Source organism: Schistocerca cancellata, chromosome 7, assembly GCF_023864275.1.
Source record: "Schistocerca cancellata isolate TAMUIC-IGC-003103 chromosome 7, iqSchCanc2.1, whole genome shotgun sequence".
NCBI classification, from domain to species: Eukaryota; Metazoa; Arthropoda; class Insecta; order Orthoptera; family Acrididae; genus Schistocerca; species Schistocerca cancellata.
This window is the reverse complement of record NC_064632.1, coordinates 178,408,188-178,425,060: the sequence shown is the minus strand read 5'-3', so window position 1 is coordinate 178,425,060 and position 16,873 is coordinate 178,408,188. Positions and strand designations below refer to the sequence as shown.

Sequence of the window (16,873 nt, the reverse complement as noted above, 5' to 3'; positions counted from 1 at the left end):
TAAGCCACCTCTTTTGTTGATGGACAACATTTTCCAAGGACACTCCCAATGAATGTCAACCTGGTACCCGCCTTACCAACAATTCATTAATTTCCTGAGTGAACTCCTGATTCTGGAAGGCACAATGGATCAACACAAGTATGCCTCTACCCTTGGGGACCATGTCCACCTCTACATGCAGTTTGTTTTTCCTGGGCGCGATGGCATATACCAGCAGGACAATGGAACGTGTCACACAGCTCGCACTGTACCTGTGTGGTTCGAAGAGCTCCAGGATGCTCCCCTGACCTCCAAATTCCCCACATTGAAACCCAATCTGAAATGTGTGGGACCACCTCGATCGGCTGTTTGCGCCACGGATCCTCAACTGAGAAACCCAGTGCAGCTGGTCAGGGCATTGAGACCAGCATGGCTCGACATCCATCTCGCTACCTTCCAGAACTTCACTGACTCTCTTGCTGCACTCTTCGCAGCGGTCCGCACTACAAAAGGTGGTTATGCACGGTTTTGAATTTATGAAGGTTGTCAACATTTGGCTTTCTACATCTTCATAGACTCCTTAGTCCACTTCGTATCTTCGTTAGATCACCCACAGTGCACACGTTTCGAATGCAGCTAATAATAATAATAACGTCGTGTGACGTGGGCCTCCCGTCGGGTAGACCGCTCGCCTGGTGCAAGTCTTCCGATTTGACGCCACTTCGGCGACTTGCGCGTCGATGGGGATGAAATGATGACGATTAGAACAACACAACACCCAATCCCTGAGCGGAGAAAATCTCCGACCCAGCCGGGAATCGAACCCGGGTTCTTAGGATTGACAATCTGTTGCACTGGCCACATTTTTTTTTTTTTTAAGCAATTGTTCGTGGCGGACGTCCCCTGACTCCCATTGAAGTTCGTTATTGATCTATTCACTCAGTTTTTTTGTTACAGAGGGCAGCTAACCCTCTGACCGAACACGCTGAGTTACCGTGCCGGCTATCACTCAGCTACCAGGGGCGGACAATGCAGCTAATTACTTCAGTTGTTTCTTTGTAACATTCTGCTTATTATGGTTTTTGTAGTCCGATTGCTTAATGTTGTGAACAACTGCGCATTCTTCATACTTTGCAATGACCACTGTGGCGATAGCCATGCTCCAAATATACTTCCACGTCATTTTATGTGTTAAAGGCCCTCATGCATGCAAAGCAACCCGTGTACAATGGCGAACGTTGATCAAAGCTATTGGCTTTGCCCCACGCCCCTTTATCAAAGATGTCTTTAGCAGAAGTACATTGTCAAAGATTGGACCAAATGGCTTTGTTGAGGGGGGTAGGACGTCAAACGGGCCGACTTGGAGCATGAGAGGCATCACAGGACATTTTAAACCCAGCGTCTATACGTTTACAAATAAATTCATAAAACTCTGTCAGCAACACCAGGAAGGATTCAGGATTCACACTCATGCAGTAGAAGTTCGAAAACATAACAAAATAATTTTTTTTACGTGTGAAATTTCATCATTTTTTTCATTTACTAATGGCTGCATTTTTTGCTATAGGTACACTTTTCTTCATAAGTTAGAGAGATTCTTCGATGAATTTTGCACAGCATACATACCATACTTACAGGTGTACGAAACTATAGAATTTATTTAATTTATGAAAAAACGAATGATCTGTTGTATTTTAAACTTTATGTTTAGAAAAAAAACACTAATTTTGTAGTTAATTACCTCAATTTTTACCACAGTTTTTAATAGATTTGGAAAATTCTAGAATTTCATACACCTTTAAGTATGGTTTGTATGCTGTGCAAAATTCATCGAACCATCTCTCTTACTCATGAAGAAAAGTGTACCTATAGCAACAAATGCTGCCATTAATAAGTAAAAAAATGATGAAATTTCACATGTGAAAAAAATTTCTTCGTTATGTTTTCGAACTTCCACTGCATGAGTATGAATTCTGAATCCTTCCTGGTCATGCTGACAAAGTTTTATGAATTTATTTGTAAACGTATAGACAGTGGAAATTAAAATGTCCAGTGGTGCCTCTCCTGCTCCAAGTCGGCCCGTTTAACGTCCTACCCCCCTTAAAAGACTTTTGTCAAAAGTACTTTAGAGTGCAATAAGGTGTGTAAGTATGTTGGAGTGCGGAGCAATAGCAGCAGCCGCTCGCGAAACACCTAGCAGAGCATCCAATGCGATTCTGCAGCGGACCCGCAGTGCAGCCGAGTCTTCTACGCCAGGCAGTGGTTGGCGTTCCTGCCGCTGGGAGGCGCGCGCGCAGCTCCGCTCCGGCTCGGCCATTGGCGGGGTGCGCGGCCGCGGCACGCCAGGAATGTGATACCGGCGGCTCGGCTCGGCTCGGCTCGCAGGAGGGGATTCGAGGTCGCTCGCCTGCTATAGGAGGGGTATAATCCTTCATTCTATAGAAGGAGTAGAATTTTTGCCTGTAAAGTTGGCACCCGGCGCGCGAGGCTAGCCTCGGTCCGGTCGGCGGTGGCGGCGCGGCGGCGGCTGGAATGTAGCCTCGAGCCGTGAGGAGGGGCGGGCAGGGCGCATTCCGGAGCCCTACCTACCTAGCGAGCGAGTCCGCAGCCGCCTACCTGCCGGCTGGTTGGCGCGGCGGCCGCCAGGGCGCAGCGGCGGCGCCAGCGTCCGCGTGCGCACCTCCCACCCTCCTTCCTCCGTTCCTCTTGCTCCTCCTCCTTCGTCCGCTCTCTTTCTGCGTCTCTCTACGTCTCTGTCCCGCCGCATTCCTCCGCGGCCGTGTGTGTGTACGTACGTACGTGTGTGTGTGTGTGTGTGTGTGTGTGCGTGAGGCGGCGGTGTGGGCCCGCGCGCGCCGGCCGCCGCGTCAGTCCAGCGGGGCTGTGCTGCTGCCTGGTTGGCTGGTTCGCCGGTCGGCCGGTCTCTGCGTCCCGCGGCTACTGTGCGTGCGTCTTCAGTGGCGCGCGCGCCCGCTGTCTGTGCGCCGGCGTCGACACGCGGCGATCATCCTGCGACAACAATAACAACAACAAACAACCGCGAGCCGGCTCCGTGGCGCCGCTGCCGCCTTTCTCGTGTGCCGCGTTCTCTGCCGAGGTGGTGCTACCGCGTCGAAAATCAGTGCGCGTCACATATTTCCATATCGACTAAAATACAACTTTTTTTTTATCATTGCTTGAGAAGTGACAGCGCAAAGCTGCCGCCACAGTTCGTTCTCCACACTGTACCTATTTGACTTCGTGTAGTGCTTTGACCGCAGTGATTACTGTCAATTGTGACCGACGAGGTGGAATGACAAACTGTGAGGATATTTTCGTTCGCCGACCGTCATTCGAGGACCACCGGCACTGAAGAAAACTTTCCAAGCGTACTAGCACAGCTGAAAGGTAAGTGAAATGTACACCATTTTTTTCTACTTCTTTGTCGCAGGAGCGTCAGTCTTCACCCTAATTGAGACATTTATCGGCTCACGGGCTTTGTATACAAATTCATTTGCTCTACGAAGAATTCGCTAGTCATCCGGATTAAAGTGATCATCGATATTTTTTGTTAGAAAACCTCGTGGTCACGACCGGCGTATGAACTCGTGGGCACCCGGCTTGTCCGAACCGTGTCACAGGAGTGAGGCGAAGCGGACCCTGGCCGCGTTTTCCGGTCATCTCGCTTGTGCCGATTCCCGTCGGAGCGGCCGCGGCACCAAGCGGGATCTTTCTCTCTGTTCGCGCCTCGGACGCCGCGGCTAATACGGAATGCGTACGCAGTCGTCCATGCAGCTTTGTGTCGTGGTGGGGGGCAATGACCCCGCGTATTAGGTGCTGCCCTTCTGTGCCGCAAACTTTCTCTCTCTCTCCCTCCCTCCCTCCCTCTCTTTCTCTCTCTCTCTCTCTCTCTCTCTCTCTCTCTCTCTCTCTCTTTCTCTAGTTCTTTTTCTCTCCCTCCCGTCGTTCCAGATAGAAACGTTTGAAATGTCAAGCGTGAAACTGAGATAGTCTCGCAGGAGCGGAGGAATGTTGTTTGGCCCGCAGGAGGCCGACGTAGCACCTATGCCTGCGTCACATGTACGCTGCCTGCTATTCAGCTCACTTTACTCCTTACAGAAAGGCCTTGCTCTGCGAATTTCAAAGTATCCAATGAGCTTATAAAAAAAAAAAAGTATTGCAATATGAGTTTATGGCTGTGTGACGGATACACTGCGATAATGTAATGTGGGAGTTTAGCAAAACTCAGCAGTTTTTTTATTTTTTATATATTTTTCGTATTTGACTTCTTTCTGACCGTAAGATGCGTTGTTTAACATTCAGTTACCTCTTAAAAATTACCTTACCGTAGTTTTCCTTCACACAGCCTCCGTAACAGGGCACTACTGCTTTAATAGTACCTGAATCACATCTTCCGCCCAATCATAACCGAAATACAGAAAAAGGTTTTTCTGCAAAACACGAAACGTTTTTCTCTTTGCGTTTACTCAGTCGTATTTACGTACCTACGCCACACTGTGTGAGGATTCCACGTTACTGCTATATTCCTATCATATACATCTTAAATTTACAGCTCGCCATTTATGGTACACGTAATGGATAACAGCATGTCATAATTCCCTGCCTTAACCTCGCTCCTTAGTGTATGTATATTGTATGTGCGACGTCTGTTACATGCGTGACGTCTTTTGTCATATTTCCCTGTCTTAACCGCGTTTCTTAGTGTATGCGTATTGTATGTGTGACGTCTTCTTGCTTTATTTATTTATTTTTACATCTTCCACTTCAGCGTTCTCCTGGTTTCACTAAAATACATTAAGAATCTTATGTAGGAGTAGAAAAAGCTCGTTCAATGCCGTCCATTTCTGTGTCAATTTTCGAAACTGAGGTACACTGAAATGGATAAAGGCGTAAAAAAGAAAAGAAAATGTCAGTGTGTATAAACGGTACCACACACAACACACTAGGGCAATAACAATCACACAAAATATGGTACCTAGTTGTAAAAAAAGTCTGGATAAATAAAAAAGACAAAATAAAATAGAAACAAGACAGAATTCAAAGCGGATACAGAGAAATCAAACTTTATTTTGCAAACGGGAATAAAAAATGGTTCAAATGGCTCTGAGCACTATGGGACTTAATTTATGAGGTCATCAGCCCTTAGAACTACTTAAACCTAACTAACCTAAGGACATCACACACACCCATGCCCGAGGCAGGATTTGAACCTGCGACCGTAGCTGACGCGTGTTTCCAGACTGGAGCGCCTAGAACCGCTCGGCAACACCGGCCGGCCCGGGAATAAAAGAAACTGCTGGGGTTATCTTATTTTTATCGTAAAGATATTGGATATTCCTAAAAGATTTATTTCTGACGTCAAATGACTGTCAACTTATGCTCTAATTCTGTTCTTCGTGTATACGGTATGACAACAATTGACAACTCGATATTTTTCGTGACGTAGAGTGTGCAAGAACGCCATGGTCCGAATCAATCGATCGAGGGGTTGCCATAGCCATGCAGACGATAACTTTCCTTTTGCTTTATTTTTCTTTTGACGCCAAGCCCTCAATGTTTGTTGTTCTTGCGCAGTTCATTCGTTTTGTATGACCAGATGTGCAGTGGCTGAAGCTTTCATATGTCAGTTTTGTAGTTGCTGGTGGATGTTTGGGGAGTTTCCCACATGGTGAAAAAATAAAGTTCGCCGGTTATTTCACCGAGACTGCTGACAAAAAAAAAAAAAAAAAACCGTACAAACAAGTAAGTCTGGACATGCCTGGTGTACAAGGAGTAATGTCGGCATTAGATCTAAGCTACAGGACTCTGTGTTCCTACATTTCTATACTTATCAGCACAACGATTTTTTTTCTTGTTGCTCCCAACCCGTGCCTTTCGTTTTCTCGTGTTTCCCAATTACGTTCAGTACATAAAAAATTTGGACTGCTGGTCCAATGACACGTTAAAAAACTTATGCCACTATTAAATGCTTCCTGGTGTCAATTTTATTTGATAACCAAGAGTACGATACATATGCTTCTGGTTTTACCTCACTGTTTGTGACTAATTTAAAACGCGTCGAGCGCTAGAGGAAGAAAATGACGAAGGAAGTACCGCGATTAGGTTATCTACTTAAAAAGTCGTAATTCGTTCCTCGTAACTATACCTTGTCACAGCCCACGTTGTCCATCCATAATAAAGCACTCCGAAATCAGATGATGGGTACTTCGTCCAGCTAACAGACTGCTGTGACATTCTCTTCCAACCGTGTCACTTACACGTCTCTAGGGAGGGCTGTTTCATTAACACACTGCTGTCGCGAACATTTTATCAGATTTCGAACCGCAACAACAGTTTTTCCTACATGTTTACCTCAACAGTGCCATGCATAATGTTGCGTGCCTTCGATTCCAGCCCTCCAATAAAGGAGAAATTCTTTGGAGTACCAAATCTCGAATGCAGGTCGTGGCAATCAGTCCCACTGAGCGCTCAGATGACTGTGTAGATACTATGGATACGCACGCACTTTTTTAACTATTCCCATATTTAACAATGCAATTTTTATCGAAAAAGGAACGTTTATAATGTGTAATTCATGTCTCAATCATTGAAAATTGAATATTCCCCTAGTTGGACGCTATGAGTATAGGGAAACGGTTCTTGTTTACTGAACATCCTAGGACTCGTTAAGTCTATGGACACCAGAGGAAACCTATATGCATCAGGACGGTCGGAGGGAGAGGCAGGCCTAGATAGACGCTAATCCCCGACACGAACGCAGTGCCTCCGTCATTCCACCGTTCCGATCTCTTTCCATTTTGATCTAGGAATTGCTGTCCGTTCGACAAAGTTCATGCAGCTTACGCCTTTGCTCTGTTTTTGTCTCAACAGCATGGACCGTCTACATCAGCGAGGTACACTACTGGCCATTAAAATTGCTACACCAAGAAGAAATGCAGATGATAAACGGGTATTCATTGGAAAAATATATTATACTAGAACTGACATGTGATTACATTTTGCCGGCCGGTGTGGCCTTGCAGTTCTAGCGCTTCAGTTTAGAACCGCGTGACCGCTACGGTCGCAGCTTCGAATCCTGCCTCGGGCATGGGTGTGTGTGATGTCCTTAGGTTAGTAAGGTTTAATTAGTTCTAAGTTCTAGGCGACTGATGACCTCAGCAGTTAAGTCGCATAGTGCTCAGAGCCATTTGAACCATTTGATTACATTTTCACGCAACTTGGGTGCATAGATCCTAAGAAATCAGTACCCAGAACAACCACCTCTGGCCGTAATAACGGCCTAGATACGCCTGGGCATTGAGTCAAACAGAGCTGGGATGGCGTGTACAGGTACAGCTGCCCATGCAGCTTCAACACGATACCACAGTTCATCAAGAGTAGTGACTGGCGTATTGTGAGGACCCAGTTGCTCGGCCACCATTGACCTGACTTTTTCAAATGCTGAGAGATCTGGAGAATGTGATGGCGAGGGCAGCAGTCGAACATTTTCTGTATCCAGAAAGGCCCGTACAGGACCTGCAACATGCGGTCGTGCATTGTCCTGCTGAAATGTAGGGTTTCGCAGGGATCGAAGAAGGGTAGAGCCACGGGTCGTAACACATCTGAAATGTAACGTCCACTGTTCAAAGTGCCGTCAATGCGAACAAGAGGTGACCGAGACGTATAACCAATGGCACCCCATACCATCACGCCGAGTGATATGCCAGTATGGCGATGACGAATACACGCTTCCAATGTGCGTTGACCGCGATGTCGCCAAACACGGATGCTACCATCATGATGCTGTAAACAAAACCTAGATTCATCCGAAAAAATGACGTTTTGCCATTCGTGCACCCAGGTTCGTAGTTGAGTACACCATCGCAGGCGCTCCTGTCTGTGATGCAGAGTCAAGGGTAACGGCAGCCAAGGTCTCCGACCTGATAGTCCATGCTGCTGGAAACGTCATCGAACGGTTCGTGCAGATGGTTGTTGTCTTGCAAACGTCCCCATCTGTTGACACAGGGATCGAGACATGGCTGCACGATCCGTTACAGCCATGCGGAGAAGATGCCTGTCATCTCGACCGCTAGTTATACGAGGCCGTTGGAATCCAGCACGATGTTCCGTATTACCCTCCTGAACCCACCGATCCCATATTCTGCTAACAGTCATTGGATCTCGACCAATGCGAGCAGCAATGTCGCGATATGATAAACCGCAATTGCGATAGGCTACAATCCGAAGTCGGAAACGTGATGGTACGCATTTCTCCTCCTCGCGCGAGGCATCGCAACAACGTTTCACCAGGCAACGCCGGTCAACTGCTGTTTGTGTATGAGAAATTGGTTGGAAACTTTCCTCATGTCAGCACGTTGTAGTTGTTTCCACCGGCGCCAACCTTGTGTGAATGCTCTGAAAATCTAATCATTTGCATATCACAACATCTTCTTCCTGTCGGTTAAATTTCGCGTCTTTAGCACGTCATCTTCGTGGTGTAGCAATTTGAATGGCCAGTAGTGTATTTGGAAACTCAGAACTGATAGAGGAGGCAGTCAATGAGGCTCTACGGCATGAAACCTGTTTTTTACAGCCATACATGAAGTTCTTGCTCTCCTACCGGTAAAAGAGAATGGATTATACCTGCAGCAAATTCTTTTTGCTGGTCAATTACACTGTTTGCCTCAGTTCGCAAATAGGCCAGAACGCTAATTATAGTGCGATGAAATAATGCACAGATAACACACTGAAAAGAAAACAGTTCAAGTAAATAATGAAGTCATAGGACCAGTTGATGATTTCTCGTATTTGGAGGATGACAACGGGGTAGGCTGTAAAACGCACTGAGGTGACAACAGTCATGGGGCACCTCCTAATATGGCGTCGGGTCTCCTTTTGCCCGGCATAGTGCAGCAGTTCGACATGGCATAGACTCAACAAATCGTCGCCGGCCGCTGTGGCCGAGCGGTTTCAGGCGCTTGAGTCCGGAACCGCGCTGCTGCTACGGTCGCAGGTCCGAATACTGCCTCGGGCATGGACGTGTATGATGTCGTTACGGAAGGCACTAACTACTGATAGGCATAGTTAGCAAATGAAAGATTTTAATAGAGAACAAACAATGTACAGGGTTATTACAAATGATTGAAGGGATTTCACAGCTCTACAATAACTTTATTATTTGAGATATTTTCACAATGCTTTGCACACACATACAAAAACTCAAAAAGTTTTTTTAGGCATTCACAAATGTTCGATATGTGCCCCTTTAGTGATTCGGCAGACATCAAGCCGATAATCAAGTTCCTCCCACACTCGGCGCAGCATGTCCCCATCAATGAGTTCGAAAGCATCGTTGATGCGAGCTCGCAGTTCTGGCACGTTTCTTGGTAGAGGAGGTTTAAACACTGAATCTTTCACATAACCCCACAGAAAGAAATCGCATGGGGTTAAGTCGGGAGAGCGTGAAGGCCGTGACATGAATTGCTGATCGTGATCTCCACCACGGCCGATCCATCGGTTTTCCAATCTCCTGTTTAAGAAATGCCGAACATCATGATGGAAGTGCGGTGGAGCACCATCCTGTTGAAAGATGAAGTCGGCGCTGTCGGTCTCCAGTTGTGGCATGAGCCAATTTTCCGCGGGCTACGCGTGAAACTTGCCCGCACGCGTTCAACCGTTTCTTCGCTCACTGCAGGCCGTCCCGTCGATTTCCCCTTACAGAGGCATCCAGAAGCTTTAAACTGCGCATACCTTCGCCGAATGGAGTTAGCAGTTGGTGGATCTTTGTTGAACTTCGTCCTAAAGTGTCGTTGCACTGTTATGACTGACTGATGTGAGTGCATTTCAAGCACGACATACGCTTTCTCGGCTCCTGTCGCCATTTTGTCTCACTGCGCTCTCGAGCGCTCTGACAGCAGAAACCTGAAGTGCGGCTTCAGCCGAACAAAACTTTATGAGTTTTTCTACGTATCTGTAGTGTGTCGTGACCATATGTCAATGAATGGAGCTACAGTGAATTTATGAAATCGCTTCAATCATTTGTAATAGCCCTGTATTTACCTCAATAGTGTTCAAAAGTCATAATGTATATAGCAGTTCATGATATCCAATATTACAAATTTCAAAACTCCGCCATCTCTCTCCCCACATCCATCACTGCTGGCGGCTCACCTCCAACTGCGCAACGCTACGCGCTGTTCACGTCCAGCTGCCCAACACTACAATGGCAGACAACAATGCAAACTAGCCACTGACTGCACACAGCACAGCCAGTGATTTTCATACAGAGAGCGCTACGTGGCGGCGGCGTTACCAATATAAGAACCTAAACAGCCTACTTACAAGGTTAGTTAGGTTTAAGTAGTTCTAAGTTCTTGGGGACTGATGACCTCAGATGTTAAGTCCCATAGTGCTTAGAGCCATTTGAACCATTTTTCAACAAAACGTCGGAAGTCCTCTGCAGAAATATTGAGTCTGGCTGCCTCTATAGCCGTTCTTAACTGCGAAAGTGCTGCCGGATTCTGTGCGCGAACTGACACCTCGCTAATGTCCCACAAATGTTCTTTGGGATTCATGTCGGGCTATCTGGGTGGCCAGGTCGTTGGCTCCAACTATCCAGAACTTTCTTCAAACCAATCGCGAACAATTGTCATCCGGTGACATGGCGCATTGTCATCCATAAAAATTCCGTCGTGAAGTCAATGAATGGCTGCATATGGTTGAGATGAGTTGATTTAGGGGAGGAGACCAAACAGCGAGGTCATCGGTCTCATCGGACTAGGGAAGGATGTGGGAGGAAGTTGGTCGTGCCCTTTCAGAGGAGCTGAACATAATTATTTCCAGTCAAAGATCGGTTCAGTTGGACCAGAGGACCCAGTCCATATCATGTAAACACAGCCCACACCATTATGGAGACCCACCTGCCTGCTGAGTGCCTTGTTGACAACTTGGGTCCATATGTTCGTGGAGTCTGCGTCACACTCGAACCCCACCATCAGCTCTTACCAACTGAAATCGGGACTCATCTGACCAGACCACTGTTTCCCAGTCGACTAGAGTCACGAGCCCAGTAGAGCCGCTGCAGGCGATGTTGTGGTGTTAATAAAGGCACTCCCATCGGTCGCCTGCTGCCGTAGCCCATTAAATACCCATATCCTGTAGTGGCAAACCGGTCAGAGCGCAGTACTCCACTACGGCCTTACCATGAAATGGGAGGTTTGAAAGTGGTCCGTTCGTCAAACTAATTTTACATCCAAACGGTACATTTCCAGACTTGTGTTCCTTATCAAAACTTTATCTACTAATGTATACATGCAGGCTGAAGCAAGGAATGAAAATTTGTACTGAGGCAGGATTCGAACCCAGGTCTCCTGCTCACAGAGCAGATATGCTAATCACTATGCCACGCTGCACGGTGACTTCGCACAATTGCATGGACTACCCTAGCACACTTCCCTCCTCAATCCAGATTCCCATTCACGCCTTAGCCCACTTGATATTCCCATTCGTCACTTCAGTCTGCATATATACATCACTGATGTTTGAGACTTAGGTCTCTGGAACTACACAGTTTCTTTTGATTAAAGCACCTAAGCCTGGATTTCAGGCAGGATCCCCCATTCTGTTCGATACTGAGTTACTATTCCAACACAGTTGGAGCCGAGGCGTGAATGGGAATTGGGATTGAGGCAGGTGGCGTGGTCGTGATGGCAGTAAGTCCCTATGGGACTAAACTGCTGAGGTTATCGGTCCCTAGACTTACAAAGTACTTAATCTAACTTAAACTAATTTAGTCCATGCAGTTGTGCAAAATCACTGTGCCAGGGTGAGGTAGTGGTTTGCGCATCTGCCTAATTAGCAGGAGTCCCAGAATAAAATCGCTGCCTTGGAACAAATTTTCATCCGTCGCTTCAGTCTGCATATACAGGGTGCTCCAATGATTGTGACTGGGCCAAATATCTCACACAAAATAAGCGTCAAACGAAAAAACTACAAAGAACGAAACTCGTCTAGCTTGAAGGGGGAAACCAGATGGCGCTATGGATGGCCCGCTAGATGGCGCTGCCATAGGTCAAACTGGTATCAACTGCGTTTTTTAAAACAGGAACCCCCATTTTTTATTACATATTCGTGTAGTATGTAAAGAAATATGAATGTTTTAGTTGGACCACTTTTTTCGCTTTGTGATAGATGATGCTGTAATATTTTGCTTCTTTTTCTTTTACGCTTCGTAATTCACATGTTGCAAAGACAGTGATCAAGTAAGACTGACCTTGGGGTTTTACTAAAATGTGGGAATGATGAAATAATGTTTATCTTATGCGAAGAAGTATTCCAAATTTGTACCGCACTGTTTGCAATGGAACTTTTATAAGCCTGTGTCTTTATTGATTGGACATGGTACTTTCCTTTTCGTGGACGATGGAGGAAATGTGAGTTCTAATAGAGCTAATGTGGGAATTTTACGCGCGCCCGTTGAGTACACAGTGTGATTTACGAACTAGAAACATCCCTCAACTGCCGCTGGAGTGCGTTGCGATCGCGTATACCACGTTGGGGCCAACGTTCCGTATGCACAAGTCGCACCGTTCCTGAGCGTTCAGCAGCACGTTGAACTTGGCACGCTCAATGTTAACGTTCGACAACAGAGTCCGTGTGCCGACGGCTTTAGAGTGCATTTTTCGCCGTCCATTCTTAAATACGTTCTGTAATCATAAGGGTATCCCTCTTGCAGTGCCTTAATCACAACTGTGTCCCTGTAATTGTACCTATATTTCTTTTTCCCAATACGTCGTTTTCTTACTTCACTGGTGCAATCATACAATCTGTTCGAGAGCCATCAACAGATGTGGAAGTGTGTTGGGAGCCTTGCCATGTTATTAATGACCTGGCAGACTATATTACTAGTAATATCAGACTTTTCTCAGATGATGCAATGAGCGATAATAAAATTCTGCATTTCAGAAAACGCAGAAACGTGCTATTTTATGCCTACAGTAGTAATGAGTCAGAATTGTAATCAGTAAACCGGATATAACAGTTTGTTGGCATATGAAACGGAACGATCTTTGGTAGGATACTTGGAAAATGCAGTCTACCTTCTTTCCCACGCAAGTCTCGCGCTTAAAACTTGAGACCGTGTTCTCTTGAAGGTGAGGCAGTCTTCGTCGCAAGTCCGCGTCTATTACGTACAGAGAAAATACTGGTAGAGAAGAAGCACTTGGCGGGCCGCGGCATGCCGGTATGTGACACACGCAGCGTGAGTAATGAAGGGGTGAGCAATGAAGCGGACGACGCTGAGACGCGATGTCTGCGCTGGACCGGCCAGCACAGTTACGTAAGCAAATACGAAAGGCGCCCGCTGCGGCTCAGAGGAATGCCGGGAGCTGGCCTGCACTCGGCCGGCTTAACCTTTCACCGCGCGCCGGCTGCGCACCCACACAGCGTAAGAGCAGGCAAGTTTTCCCCACTGCCTGTACACGTACCCTAGTGTATTTTCTCAGCATCGATGCACAGAAATCTTTTCATAACTTGCGTTTAAATCACTATCGAACCAGCCGCCGGTGCTGGTATTTATTTCCTGGATCGAGCCAACAGTGAACCCCATGTGACGGGCTGCCGCTACCTGTCGAATCGTAACAGACATCTGTCGTAGCGTTGTACCAACTTTGCAATTCCCTCGCTATAGAAGACAGCAGTCAGTGCTTTTCGACAATTTTCTACTCTGGACTGCAGCTCGTTGTCTGTGTCAAAGTATTGTCTTCATAGCCAGCGGTTCATTTGGGCAGAGATGAACCTCAGGGGTCAATTACGGGCTGTATTGTGGGTGATCAAACACTTCCCATCGAAAATGCTGCAGGAGCATCTTCATTGCCCCTGCAGAGTGCGGCCGAGAATTGTCGTGTAGAACGAACTGCATGACAGTTATGTTATGTGGATTGCATAGCTTCAGGCGAAATCTTTCGCCAGACCCTCATACTTGGCAGGAGACGCTAATTTCTAGCCATCTTTACGTTCTCACTGTGAGCTCAGAACTGAAAAGAGCGACATGATGCAATCTACAGGCGTACTAGACACAGTGCCCAACGCATCTGTGCAAAGCTTCATCAGATTTTCACTGTATTTTCCTTTTTCGACCGATCGTTCCTTACTTTCCGAATAATCTACGTAGAATAATAGTGTAAGAATTTGTACAATAGTGCGAGGATGATGTAGAGCACAGTGATAGGGTAATAACTGCGACCACTCACTTCTGAAATATTTGTTTATTTCCGTTAACTAATTTTCGAGCCACTTCAGGTTCACCTTCAGATGAAGCATGTGGAAATTAAACACACTATCTGTAGATTTATGAACATCTTTTCTTGAACAATCTCGCTCTCTACTTCCTGAGAGCTCTCTGACGTCCAGGACGAAATCGTGCTCTGTCTTCGTTAAAAACAGTAGGAAGGTACGCATAACCTCACTTAATAGTGCTGACGAAGTCGTAAGAGCTGGTCTGCAGACACAGTTCGACAGTCCGAAAACCGGTAATTTATCAGGCTGGCAAAATCAATTTCGACCATACGTGTATAGAGGAGAGTGAAAATCGCTTAGAAGTTAAAGGAGAGTGCCTCAAGGAAGGCTGTGGGGCTATGTTGACACGTCAGATAACATGTGTAGTCTTCCTATACTGTTCGCATGCAGCACTAGTTTAAAAAGGAGACGTGCATATTATTAGCACTTACGCAAATTTTGCCCACTGATGCGCAGTGTAATGCACACAAACAGATGAGAGAGTCTTATCATGTTCGGTGCGCCATACGCAGACTTCGAAATGCGGAACTACCACGAAAACTTGTGTGCCGTAGATGCCAGGATAAGATTCACGGCCAGAGTTGTCGGAAAGTGTAGTCCACGTACGAGTGAGGCTGGCTACAAAAAGATCATCCGTCCCATTTCGAGTATTACTCGTGCGACTACTGGGTTACCACACCTAGGTTAATAGAGGAGGTGGAAGAGAATCAATTAAGAGCTAAGTGTTTACTCACGACGATAGTGTTGTAGAAAGGCTCAGACAGTCCAATTAGGAATCACTAAAATATACATTGCTTTCAAAATTACTATCTCTTGTCTATAGAATTTATTACCTTTTCCTACACTGCTCTGCAAAACTCAAGGACGATACAGATTAAGAAACGTAAAAATGCGCCTATTAACTACTCAGTGGAAGTGAGTGAAAGTATGGGATCATCTCCCAGTCGTGCACAGAAAGTTGGACTCACATGGCGGAGGCGGCGCCCACGGGAAATACGTGCCCCGCAACGAACTTGTGACGTCACGCTAGTTACCTCGCCCAACATAAAATCGCGAAGGCTCTGCTACTTCCGGGGACAGGCGGGACATCGATCAGCTGATAAAAGGTACCCAAGAAAGTCGTTGCATGTATGTAAAGTCTATATCATCAAGGGCGTGTGTCAATTTAAATGTGCAGCTATGAAGTATTAAAGTCGTCTCAAATAGTAACTCGCTCCCCACTGGAGATAGTCACTGCAACTCGTAAGAGCTGTAGTGTCACTTGCTCTGATATTCGCTGCACGACCCGTATCTCTTGTTGGCCCTGCGTGAGATTAGCATGGCTGTAGTGACAAATGAGGATGGTCCCACAACACGAGACAGTTGAAGAAACGGGAAAATACATTGTATATCAATCAGTGAGCAGTTACGGTGCACTGTGGCGATGTTCGTCACTACGACGTGGCACGCAGACATCTGGATGATTTCAAATCAGCAAGAATCATCTGGAAATTGGAAGATGAACGAAGTGTGACTAGCGTAGCCCAGCAGTTTGGTATTGCATTGTTTCATGTGTGTGGGGAGCATTCTGAACCACAGGTACTGCTACCCCAACGAGAGGAGGTGGTCGACCACGGTCAACTGCAGCAGCAGATGCCTATTTCATTGTACAATAGGCAAGAACAGCAGGTACAATATTGGAACCACATTAAGCAGGACTGTAACGCACACAATGGTACGCTCCACAGTGACATGGCGATTGATCTGCGTGATCTCTTTGCTCGACAGCCAGTATGCTGTGTTCCGTTCACACCAGCAAAGCATCTTTTGCTATGGTGCCAAGAGCATTGGGAATGGACCGACGAGGACTGGAAACCCGAGTTCTTCTCGCTTAAGAACATTTTCAGTTTGAGTAGTGATTCCAGACATACCCTCATATGGCAAATGTGGAAACGCATAACACACCCAGGAACATTGTCTAACATGATGGCTTTGGTGGTCCATGTGTTATGGTGTTGGGAGGCATAATGCTGCACGGGTGTACTGATCTCCAAATCTTTGCATGGGGCTTCGGGTTCGATTTCCGGCGGGGTCGGGGATTCCCACCTGCCTCGAGATGACTTGGTGCTTGTATTGTCCTCATCATATCATCACCATTCATGAAAGTGGCGAGTTTGGACTGAGCAAAGGTTGGGAATTTGTACAGACACAGATAACCGCGCAGTTGAGCGCCCCACAAACCAAATAACATCATCATCATCATAATCATCCAGATCTTTGAACACTGTACATTCACCTGTCAGCATTATTGTGACACTGTGCTCTTTTCCAATGTTTGTCTTTTCAGGGATGCATTCAGCTTTGATTTCATGTTTATGAGTGACAATACGCGATCGCATCGAACAGAACAGGTGTAGGAGCTCTTGGAACGGTGAATGGACTACCAAATCTCATCGAGCACGTGTGGACGCGTTGGGGAGAGTACCGCAGCACGTCCACATTCACCCAAAACCATCCTGCAGTTATCAACCGCGGTGGAGGAAGAATGGAACGCTCTAGCAGTAGGATTTCTTACCAAACTTGTGGCCAGCATGGGAGTACGTTGCAGAGCATACTTTGCTGTCCGTGGTGTTCACACACC

At 46.5% G+C, this 16,873-nt stretch overlaps 1 protein-coding gene across 1 annotated transcript in view; it reads left to right on the top strand.

Annotated features, from left to right (window-relative positions):
• Positions 1-2,905: 2,905 nt before the first annotated feature.
• The window catches only part of LOC126091924 (protein expanded), a 529,897-nt gene continuing 515,929 nt past the window's right edge, over positions 2,906-16,873 (top strand). Inside the window, exon 1 of the mRNA XM_049907244.1 lies at positions 2,906-3,366. The gene's annotated coding sequence lies outside the window, so the exon portion shown is untranslated. The remainder of the gene's footprint in view (positions 3,367-16,873) is intronic.